An 11,337-nucleotide genomic window follows, 5' to 3' on the forward strand; every position below is an offset into this window, starting at 1 on the left:
GTACTGTAGGCAATTGCATAACTAGTAATTCCCAATAAATGCAATTCCAGTTAGATGAGTTATTGCACTGTGAGGCCTGCAGGGCAGGTGCCACACTATTTTCTGTCTCCGCACTTTGGTTTTTTTTTCCTTCCCTTGAACCAGAACTTTTTTTTTTTTTCCGCCCTTTATAGCCGTACCTGGGCTTTTTTGCAGGACGAGTTGTACTTTTCACCGACACCATTCATTTTACCTTGTGATGTACAGGAAAAGGGCGAAAATTCTAAGTGCAGAGAAATTACAAAAACCCCCCAATGTCCCCATTATTTCCTGTGGTTTTGTCCTCAGAGCCTGTAATGTGCTGCACAGATGACCCGGCTGCGGACGAGCGCAGACACCAAACATGGAGCGTTCTGTTTTTTTCTATAAGTGAAGGTAAAAAACAGCAACTTGTAACCAGATGTTTCTTGTGTGGTCAAACTTAGTGTTGAGCGAGCACTAAAATGCTCGGGTGCTCGATCCGAGCAACGGGCCCAATGTTAGTCTATGGGAGACCCGAGCATTTTTCCGGCGCCACCCCCGGCAGTCTGTAGAAAGCCTAAAAAGTGCCCAAAACGATAGTGACAGTGCTCAAAAGACATGGGGGCAGCATGGGGATCGCCCCAGGAAGCATTTCTGACCCCCAGGTCACTGCTGTCAACAACATGGTCAGAGGTATTAAGCCACTTTTACGGGCTCACAATAAAACGTTCAAAAACAAAACTGAAACTCCTTTCCTGTGAAATATGTTAAGGAACATCCTTTCCAGGGTAAAGACTTGTGTATAAGGTAAAATAAATAACCAAAAACAAAAATACTCCTCCACACCTTGGGCTATGTTCACAAGTAGCATTTTTTATGCGTTTTTGCACTTTTGTATTGCTTTCAACCGTGACAAATGCATTCACCGGGAAATGTCATTTTAACATTTTACAACCTTATCTGGCCATGTGCTGTGTGACACATGCATACAGTGCTGAAAAGACATGGGAACAGCATGGGGAAGACCCCTGGAAGCATCTCTGACATCCAGGTCACTGACTAAAAGTGTGCCCATCATAAGTGATCCTTTCCGCATCAGAAGATGCAGACTTGCAACTATCCCCGTGCAAGTCCTTGTCCCAGGGCAGTGTTCAATTGTACCTCCCCCATTCCTTGCAATGCAAGCACAAGTATGCAGCCTGCCACCCACTCACCCCCAGGCTGCAATACCATACTGCTAGTTTGCACTTGAAATGGGGCATTTTAGTTTGGAGGAGGCCGAAGCTGGCCACTACCTCATGGCTGCTTTCGCAGCGAGGTATCCATACTCAGTCCCCGGCGGCCGGGTGTCCACGCTCGGTCCCAAGCCGCCTGGGGGCGGCCGGGTGTCCATAAACGGTCCCCAGCCGCCCCTATTTCTCCTTGGAAGTTCCCCCACACTAATTAGCCCGACCTGCTTTAGGGCAGCATTGGACGAGCCCACCAGAGAACCAGACTCTTTCGCAGGGGCGTACATAGAAGTCATGGGGCCCCATAGCAGAAGCTCTAATTGGGCCCCCCCCCTTACAAAAAATAAATATTAGTCTGTGTCACAGAAGAGCAGATCTCATAACTTTCCAGCCTTTACATAGTAATTTACCTCCTTCTGAAGTCATAGATTCCTCCTTCATTGCCCCCATAAAGTATGATGCCAACAAAAGTGCCCCCCAAACAGTATGATACCCCTATGGTGCATTCCTCCACATGCACAGTATAATGACCCTATTGTTCCCCACTTAAACTCCCACGGCAAAGTATGGTGACCCTAACACAGTATAATCCCCCAACTGTGAACCCCACAGAGCCCTCCATACACTCTCATGTCCCCACACAGCCCTCCAAACAGTATAATGGCCCCCACACAGCCCTCCAAACAGTATAATGACCCCACACAAACATTCACACTGTATAATTGCTTTCATACAGTATAATGGCCCCCCACATAGCCCTCAAAATATTATAATGGCCCCACATAGCCTTCCATATAGTATAATGCACCACCAATAATCTTCCATATAGTGTAATGCGCCCCCATAATCCTCCATATAGTATAATGCTCCCCCCATAAACCTCCATTTAGTATAATGCGCCCCCCATAATCCTCCATATAGTATAATGCTCCCCCCATAAACCTCCATATAGTATAATGCGCCCCCCATAATCCTCCATATAGTATAATGCTCCCCCCATAAACCTCCATATAGTATAATGCGCCCCCCATAATCCTCCATATAGTATAATGAACTTCCCATGGTCCTCCATAGAATATAATGCACTCCCCATAGTCCTCCATACAGTTTATTACACACCCCATAGGGTAAAATGCAGCCTCCATATAGTATAATGCACGCCACAGTCCTGCAGTATTATGGGCACCACGTACTCACTGATTTTAAAATACCGTATATTTTAAATAAGCCGACACGAATATAAGCCGAGGCCCCTAATTTTACCACATAAAAATGGGAAAACCTATTGACTTGAGTATAAGCCTAGGGTGGGAAATGCAGCAGCTACTGGTAAATTTCCCCATCCTCGTATGTGTGGCCCCCTCAATCCCACAATCCCTGATATGTGTGGCCCCCACAATCCCTGGTATGTGTAGCCTCCTCAATCCCCCAATCCCTGGTATGTGTGGCCCCCTCAATCCCACAATCCCTGGTATGTGTGGCCCCCTCAATCCCACAATCCCTGGTATGTGTGGCCTCCTCAATACCACAATCCCTGGTATGTGTGGCCCCTTCAATCCCCCAGTCCTGGTATGTGTGGCCTCCTAAATCCCCCAATCCAGGTAAGTGTGGCCTCCTCAATCCCCAAATCCTGGTATGTGTGGCCTCCTCAATCCCCCAATTCTGGTATGTGTGGCTTCCTCAATCCCCCAATCCTGGTATGTGTGGCCTCCTCAATCCCCCAATCCTGGTATGTGTGGCCTCCTCAATTCCCCAATCCTGGTATGTGTGGCCTCCTCAATCCCCCAATCCTGGTATGTGTGGCCTCCTCAATCCCCCAATCCTGGTTTGTGTGGCCTCCTCAATCCCCCAATCCTGGTATGTGTGGCCTCCTCAACCCCTCAATCCTGGTATGTGTGGCCTCCTCAATCCCCAAATCCTGGTATGTGTGGCCTCCTCAATCCCCAAATCCTGGTATGTGTGGCCTCCTCAATCCCCCAATCCTGGTATGTGTGGCCTCCTCAATCCCCCAATCCTGGTATGTGTGGCCTCCTCAACCCCTCAATCCTGGTGTGTGTGGCCTCCTCAACCCCTCAATCCTGGTGTGTGTGGCCTCCTCAATCCCCCAATCCTGGTATGTGTGGCCTCCTCAATCCTGGTATGTGTGGCCTCCTCAACCACCCAATCCTGGTATGTGTGGCCTTTTCAATCCCCAAATCCTGGTATGTGTGGCCTCCTCAATCCCCAAATCCTGGTATGTGTGGCCTCCTCAATCCCCCAATCCTGGTATGTGTGGCCTCCTCAACCCCTCAATCCTGGTATGTGGCCTCCTCAATCCCCCAATCCTGGTATGTGTGGCCTCAACCCCTCAATCCTGGTATGTGTGGCCTCCTCAATCCCCCAATCCTGGTATGTGTGGCCTCCTCAACCCCCCAATCCTGGTATGTGTGGCCTTTTCAATCCCCAAATCCTGGTATGTGTGGCCTTTTCAATCCCCAAATCCTGGTATGTGTGGCCTCCTCAACCCCCCAATCCTGGTATGTGTGGCCTCCTCAATCCCCCATTCCTGGTATGTGTGGCCTCCTCAACCCCCCAATCCTGGTATGTGTGGCCTCCTCAATCCCCCATTCCTGGTATGTGTGGCCTCCTCAATCCACCATTCCTGGTATGTGTGGCCTCCTCAATCCCCAATTCCTGGTATGTGTGGCCTCCTCAATCCCCAAATCCTGGTATGTGTGGCCTCCTCAATCCCCCATTCCTGGTATGTGTGGCCTCCTCAATCCCCCATTCCTGGTATGTGTGGCCTCCTCAATCCCCCATTCCTGATATGTGTGGCCTCCTCAATCCCCCATTCCTGGTATGTGTGGCCTCCTCAATCCAAGTATCCTGGTATGTGTGGCCTCCTCAATCCCCTAATCCCTGGTATGTGTGGCCTCCTCAATACCCAAATCCTGGTAAGTGTGGCCTCCTCAATCCCCCTCCTGGTATGTGTGGCCTCCTCAATCCCCCATTCCTGGTATGTGTGGCCTCCTCAATCCAAGTATCCTGGTATTTGTGGCCTCCTCAATCCAAGTATCCTGGTATGTGTGGCTTCCTCATCCCCCCAATCACTGCACACATAAAACAATAAACACTTATACTCACCTTCCCTCCTCACCTCTGCTCCAGCGCTGAGTCCTGTCTGCAGCAGCTCATGTCGGCATCTGAACTGCGCGTGCTCTCAGAAGCCGAGGTGAGCTGCTGCTGGCACATTCACTCCTCTCCACGCCGGGACTATGGGCGTGGAGAAGCGTGAACATGCTTTCTCTTTAGCGGCGGGCACTGACAGCAGGAGCCGGGGCTCAGCGCTCCTCCGTGCCCGCTACTAAAGAGAATGAATATTCCGTCTTCTCCACGCCCATGGGAGTGGAGAAGAGGGAATATTCATGTCCCTTTAGCAGCGGGCACACGTGGTAGCTGCAGCAGCGGCTACAGCATGTGACGCGCCCCTGGGCCTGAGTCGCGCAGCGTCGCGCTCGGGAGCCTACCCGGAGCCGGATCAGATGGGGGGGTAGTAGTCTCGTGGCGGTGACCCGGTCCGTGCCCAGGGAGTCAGACTAAGTGGCAGTCTATTAGCAGTGGATGGTGGATGACTACGCCACCCGTTGAATGCAGCTATGGAGCTGCCGCTGCAGGACAGACCGCTGAGGCCGGTGGAAGGATGGTGCAGCGTGGATGGTATAACCCCCAACGGGAGGGGTATGGCCTCAGGGCAGCCGACGTGGATGATGGGGGTAGCAGGAACCACTCAGAGACGATGCGGTGTAGTTCAGGGTCTTTACTGGTGACAAAGATAGACCCTCCCGGTGTACTTGCTAGCAATCGGGGCCTGGTCAGTCCTTGAGCAGATGGGATCTCCCCTGGCCAGGCGGAGTTGTAGGTCTTCCCAACTAACTGTACTCTTCTGGCTACCTTGCTAGAGGCGGGTAAAAGTAGCCCACGTCCCTGAGTGTACCGTGTGGTGCTCATCCGTATGGCCGGTGACTCGGGGCCTTCTAATGGCTTCCGCTCCACGATGGCGGTGCTGGTCCCACGCGTGTGACCGTGCCTTCGGGTTTCTGGGCCAGAGGACCTGCAATCCCCTGCCGGTCGGTTTCTGCTGCTGGGTAGAGATTAGTCCCCACAGCCTCGGACTCCGGGTCCGGTGATACTTCTCAGTCAGGGCGAGCTCTGCAGCTGCCAGCCCCTGATTCCTTGTAGCACTGTTCCCACAGAGCTCCTGATGTTCTTTTCCTATATCTGCTTCTCTGTCTCTACTTCTTCTCTACTCACTAACCCTGCCTCAGCCCTAGGTTTATATAGGGGAAGTTCTTCCCCTCCCAGGACTGGGCAGGAGGTGTGGCATGCATAGGATCCCTGACCAAGAGACCTCCCACCTGCTCTCAGACGTAATATCTCTATCACTGTGGCAACCAGACCCCTGGGGTGTCACATTCCCCCCTAGTGAAATTTAGTACTCCGGGACTAAACATATTTTTGGAAAAACATAACAAGGTATAACAATAACAATACAATAAAGAAACACATAAAGGTGGTCACGGCATGTCCGTAACCGGGTGCAGTCTTTGAAGAAAGCAAGGTGTCCATTTCACCAAAACAGGGAGACGTAACCAGGTAGGGGTCTGTCCTGCCCCGAGTCCTTAACAGTCTTTAGTCCGTCCTGGGTTACGCTCCAACTATGTACACAGGATTCCCGGTAAATCCACCAAAGACTCCTATAAACAACTAGAAACACATAATTATACACAAGCAACAAGAAAAACAGGTAACCACAAATAAAACAATTTATACATTTCAAATCCTCCAACGTGCGGGTAACTGGCCTCTAGTGGCCCTAGTGGACCTACGGAGCTGACTGTCTAGCCCTGAACTACAGGGTGTAGGAGCTGTCAAGGGTAAACTGGGCAGCTGTCTACCGGCTCCTTGGCTCACTAGGGGTACGGCAGGCTCACTATAAGCAGAGGGTTGATCCTCCTGTTCTGCTTGTGTGGAGTCTTCTGCCTCCTGGACCGGCTGCTCTTCCAGCTCTACCTGTCGCTCCGTAGGTGCTTGGGATGCTGGTTGGAGGAAGGTGAGTACGGGTACCACAACTGCGCCATTGACTTGAGTCCAAGACCGAGGGAAGTCTCCGAGCACAGTACTAACCATGTCTTCCCTTTCCTCTACGGGTCGAGGGTCTTCTTGTTCCTCTTCAGGGTTCCGTAGCTGTTCGGGACACTTCTTCAGGTGATCCCGGGATACAATGGTCGTGGTTTCCCCTCCGTCTTTACTGATGGTACAGACCTTTGGGTTGTCGTGGCTTGAGGGCAGTACGGTGTACGGGTCCTTCTCCCACTGGTCGTCCAACTTGTGGAGCCGTCTTTTTCTCTTCAAGACCTGCTCTCCGGGTACCAGGGGAACAGCGGGAGCATACTGGTTGTAAGTTTTCTCTTGTCTTTCCCTAGCCTGACAGAGACTTCGCTCCACACTCTCCTGTACTCTCCGGTACTGCTGCTGCCTCTCTGTGTCCCAGTCTGCTTCTGGTGAAGTGTCCTCGGGTGTCAGGACTCCCATTTCCAGGTCAACAGGTAACTTACCAGGTCTCGCCCTCATTAGGTAAGCCGGGGTACAGTTGGTGGAACCTACCGGGATGTGGTTGTATAGGTCCACCAGATCGGGCAGCTTCTCAGGCCACAGACTGCGTTCTTCCAGGGGCAACGTTTTCAGAAGATCCATTACCACCTGGTTCATTTTCTCACAAAGTCCATTAGTTTGCGGATGATAGGGTGTTGTCCTTATCTTCCGGCAGCCATACAGAGTGCAGAATTCTTGGAAGACCTCCGCTTCAAAGGCAGGTCCCTGGTCTGTCAACACTTGGTCCGGGTACCCGTGTGGACGGCAGAAATGCTGCTGGAAGGCTCTAGCTGCTGTTCGAGCTGTTAAGTCCTTGACGGGGACGACAACCAAGAACCGGGAGTAGTGATCCACGATGGTTAGTGCGTAGACGTAGCCACTTCTGCTTGGGGTCAGTTTTACATGATCCAAGGCTACCAGTTCCAACGGCTGCTGGGTGACGATGGACTGCAGGGGAGTCTTCTGGCTGGCACGGTCCTTCCTTCTTAGGTTGCACGGGCCACAGTCTCTGCACCACCTCTCGATGGTTCCCCTCATGCCTACCCAGTGAAACCGCTCGCGCAGCAGGAACTCCAGCTTCTTCCATCCGAAGTGTCCAGCCCCGTCATGGTATGCCTCCATCACCATGGCTGCGTCTCTTCGTGGCACCACTACTTGCCAGATTAGTTCATGCGTCCGGGAGTTAACCATTCTGCGGCACAACTTCCCCTTGTAAAGGAACAGTCGACTCTTCTCAGCCCATAGTTGCTTGGCTTCCTCCGGAGCGTCTGGGTCAAGGCGAGCCTCTGGCCGAGTCAGCATCTCCTTCACCAGTCGGACGGCAGGGTCACTGTCTTGCGTTTCCTCCCAGTTGTAGTGAGGCAAGGGGTTAAACGTAGCGGCTTGCTTACTCTTTACCCGATGGGAATACTGGATAGTCCCATGACGGTGGAATGCGGGGAGTTCAACTTCTTCCAGTCCCTCTGGATCTTCTCCTACGTCCGGTAGGTTTGGCATCCTGGACAGGGCGTCCGCGTTGGTATTGGAGCGTCCTGCCCGGTATTTGATTGTGAACTCGTAGTTGGACAGACGGGCCATCCATCTCTGCTCTAGGGCACCGAGTCTTGCCGTGTCCAGGTGTGTCAACGGGTTGTTATCCGTGTACACGATGAACCGGGAAGAAGCGAGGTAGTGCTTAAAGCGTTCGGTGACTGCCCACACCACTGCCAGGAACTCTAGCTTAAATGAGCTGTAATTCTCAGGGCTTCTCTCGGTGGGTCGCAGTTTTCGGCTGGCGTAAGCGATTACTCGTTCTTTCCCCTGCTGGATCTGGGACAGCACGGCTCCTAGCCCGATGTTACTTGCGTCGGTGTAGAGGATAAAGGGCTGGCTGTAATCAGGGTACGCCAGGATTTCATCCCCCGTGAGGGCCATCTTCAGCTGGCGAAGGACTCTTCTTCTAACTTCTCCCATCTGAAGGGTGGCTTCTGGTTCTTGGCCTTCCGGGACTGGCCTATCAGGAGGTCCTGCATAGGAGCTGCCTTTTTGGTGAAACCGGGGATGAATCTGCGGTAATAGCCTACCAACCCGAGGAACTGCCGCACTTCTTTTACACTGGAGGGACTTGGCCATTCCTTAATTGCGGTGATCTTATCAGGGTCGGGAGCCACTCCGTCAGCGCTCACCACGTGTCCCAGGTACTGCACCTTTGGTTTCAGGAGGTGACACTTGGAGGGTTTCACCTTTAGGCCGTAGCTTGCCAGAGCTTCGAACACTTCCGCCAGGTGTTTCAGGTGGTCCTCATACGTCTTGGAATATACGATGACATCGTCCAGGTACAACAAGACCGTCTCGAAGTTTCTGTGGCCCAGACAGCACTCCATTAATCGTTGGAAGGTTCCTGGTGCGTTGCAGAGTCCGAACGGCATGCAGGTAAACTCGCTAAGTCCCATCGGGGTGGTGAATGCGGTCTTCTCCCGGTCCGCCTCTGCTACAGGAACCTGCCAGTACCCACTAGTGAGATCCAAGGTAGAGAAGAAGTTAGCAGATCTTAAAGCAGCCAAAGACTCCTCTATCCTTGGTAAGGGGTACGCATCCTTGTGTGTGATACGGTTGATTTTCCGGTAATCTACACACATCCTCATGGTGTTGTCTTTCTTTTTGACTAAGACTAGTGGAGCTGCCCAGGGGCTACAGCTATCCCTGATCACCCCAGCCTCCTTCATGTCTCTAAGCATCCCCTTGGCGTGTTGGTAGTGTGCAGGGGGTACGGGTCGATACCTCTCTTTTATGGGAGGATGGTCTCCCGTGGGGATGTGGTGTTCTACCCCCTTGACTCGCCCGAAGTCTAACGGGTGTTTACTAAACACTCTCTCGTACTCTTGAACCACCCGATAGACTCCCTGTTTCTGGTGTGAGGGAGTGGAGTCAGTACCCAAATGTAGTTGCTGGCACCAGTCCTCCATCGTTTTCTTAGAGCCGTTACCTTCCTCCGGGGAAGATGGAGGCAAGGGTTCTACGGACTGTATGGAATCTTGATTGATGGTATACAATTTGGCTAGCGTGGCATACCGGGGCAGGTACACTTCCCTCTTCCCGATATTTATTATGCGAACGGGCACCCTCCCATGGCGTACATTGACCACCCCCCGTGCTGTCAAAATGGTGGGCCTACTGTCTGAGTAAACTGGTTCTACCATTGCCTGGTAATCTCTACCTCTCAGACCAATAGCTGCCCGGCACCAAATCATCATTTCACTTTTTGGGGGCATGGCAATAGGGAAAGGGTCACACATTCGCACGCTACCAATCTCACCACCGGAGAGTTCTAGCTGTTGCCGTCGCATCAGTGCCCGGATCTCTTTCTGGAGCACTCGCTGCTGGCCGGAGCTGGCGTTCTTGGCAACCTGCTGTAAAAGGAAAATCACCTCTGCAAGACAATTTTCAATTACATTAGTTCCTAGAGTTATCTTTGGGTGACTCTCGTGTTTGTCAATGTCTACAATGATCAGTCCCTGTGCCGCCAATTCGACTCTACCGATTTTAATGGTCACCTCTTTAAATCCAATCTGTGGCACGGGCTGACCATTGCTGGCGATGATACTCAAGTCGTCGTCAGGGTAGCGGGTGATATCCGAGTCATTCCAGTACTGCTTGAAGAGCACGTACGGGATGGTGGTGACCTGTGACCCGGTGTCCAGCAGGGCACTCATAGGAATGCCATCCAGTACCACGGGTAAGACTGGACGTCCTCCCACATATTTGTCGCGCCAGTTCGATGGGCCTGGTGATCTTTTTCCTGGGGGTTGGCCCTCTACCCCAGGTTGTGCCAGTTTAAAGGACAGTACCTTGCCATATGTCCGGGTTGATTGCAGCGGCGGCAGATGGGTCGTCCGTCCTCGTTGTATCGGTCGCTGGGTCTTCCTCTGGCCGGTGGGGTCCTCCTTGGTCGACGCCACGGGATGTCCTCCGGTCCGGATGCCAGCTGGATCTTCCCTGGAGTGGAAACCTGTAAAGACTGCACAGTTCGGGTTAGCGCAGCAACGCTTTTAGCTAGCTCTTGGACCTGATGGTGCAGGTCTGGAGCCGGGTCATTGTTCAAAGCCTGCGCATCAGCTCCCACAGGCCCTGCCGACAAGGGCGCCGCCTCCTGGTGGTAAGTGGTAGTGGGGCGTCTGTGGGTCACAACGCCACCGGGTGCCGGTTCTCGAAGCACCCGGATGGCTCTGTCCTTGAACTGTGCAAATCCCAGATGAGGGTCCTGTAAGGCCATTGCCCGCAACTGGGTTCGGTGGGCATTGCAATATAAACCCTCTATAAATTGTTCAGTCAACAGCCTGTCCTCGTCTCCCACGCCGTCAGGGTCGGTCTGCTTAATGGCTCTCAGGGCCTCTTGTAGGTTCAGGGCATAGTCCCTTATACTCTCATGTGCCCGCTGTTTGCACCCGTAGAATCTAAGCTTGATCTCGGCTGAGGTGCGGGTATCAAAGGTGTCCCTCAGCCGGGTTAGTATCCCCGCGACAGTCCTCCCCCCAGGTGGCCAGGACTTTACCTCCCTTTGGGCTGCCCCGGTTAGTTGGGCCACCAGGATGCTCACTTTTTGCTCCTCTGTGAGGGGGTACACCTGGAAGAGGCTATCCAGCTTTTCTCTAAAGTCATGCAGGGTATGGGACTCCCCTGAGTACTGGGGTAGCCAGGCTGCCCCCGGGATATAGGGCATGGTGAAAGGCATGACCGCAACAGCGGTGGCGCTGGCGGGGGTTGAAGCGGTGAAGCTCTCCTCCGTATCCGACATCCTTCTCCCCCCTAGTGGACCGTGGCCTACCTTGCGATGATCCTCTTCCGTAGGCCGCGGCTCCGCAGTGGATCGTCAGGGTTGAGGACCTTCCGTCGCGCTCCTGTGACGTCGGCGTCTGCTGGGCTCCTTCCAGGACCTTACGCAACGTCCGGACATGAGGCGGGGCTTCAGTTCTCGCGCGCTTCCGGAGTCCACGCCCCT

Source organism: Phyllobates terribilis, unplaced genomic scaffold (assembly GCF_046119375.1).
Source record: "Phyllobates terribilis strain yellow unplaced genomic scaffold, ASM4611937v1 Scaffold_13__5_contigs__length_258822181, whole genome shotgun sequence".
NCBI lineage: Eukaryota > Metazoa > Chordata > Amphibia > Anura > Dendrobatidae > Phyllobates > Phyllobates terribilis.